The sequence below is a fragment of the Bos mutus genome, chromosome 7 (genome assembly GCF_027580195.1).
Source record: "Bos mutus isolate GX-2022 chromosome 7, NWIPB_WYAK_1.1, whole genome shotgun sequence".
NCBI lineage: Eukaryota > Metazoa > Chordata > Mammalia > Artiodactyla > Bovidae > Bos > Bos mutus.
Genome location: NC_091623.1, coordinates 34,334,582 through 34,335,390, shown reverse-complemented (window position 1 = coordinate 34,335,390; position 809 = coordinate 34,334,582). Strand labels below are relative to the sequence as shown.

The 809-nt window shown below is 38.6% G+C and overlaps 1 non-coding gene across 1 annotated transcript; it reads right to left on the bottom strand.

Annotated features, from left to right (window-relative positions):
* Positions 1-226: 226 nt before the first annotated feature.
* On the bottom strand, positions 227-298 carry TRNAC-GCA (transfer RNA cysteine (anticodon GCA)). Its single transcript has one exon. It is a non-coding gene; the product is annotated as a tRNA-Cys (tRNA).
* Between the last annotated feature and the right edge of the window lie 511 nt (positions 299-809).

Sequence of the window (809 nt, the reverse complement as noted above, 5' to 3'; positions counted from 1 at the left end):
TAAATTCAGTCAAATTTAAATTGATAGTCCATACCACTGATGGATCTGTCAGCAGAAAAAAAATGCAGTCACCAATTCACATGGTTACGGACTTAATGGCTGAATTCGCTGAGTCGTGTCCGACTCTTTGAGACCCCGTGGACTGTAGCCCACCAGGCTCCTCCATCCATGGGATTCTCCAGGCAAGAATACTGGAGTGGGGTGCCATTTCCTTCTCCAGGGGATCTTCCCAACCCAGGGATTGAACCCAGGTCTCCTGCATTGCAGGCAGACGCTTTAACCACTGAGCCACCAGGGAAGCAGGACAACAAGCGTTTTTGTTTTCGCTGGCACTAGGCTTACATCTGAGATGGGTATGGACTGCATCTCTGTTATACCTAGAAAGGTCAAATTTTTATTGCACGAGAGCCCTTTTATTTGACTAACTACTGAAAATACAAGAGAAACATGGTACATCTGTTTTAATGAGTGCTCCATATTTCTGAAGCAAAAAAGATAGCCTAAAACATCGACACTGTGTATCCTAATAAATAAAAAAATGTATATGATAAAATTAAGATAGAATCTGAGACAGCATAAAATGTTGTCAAAAACAAGATATTCTTAAGTTAAAATAACTTTGGTCTCAAAGTGAATTCCAAGGACAATGACTTCAAACGGAAAAGAACAGAAAAAAGAAAGAGGAAACACAACTCATTCTGGATTAATGATGATGACTTATAAGTGAATAGAAGATAAAGCAGATTATTCAGACAAAATAATAATCAGACACAATGATTATATTTTCATGTGACAAACCAAAGGATTCT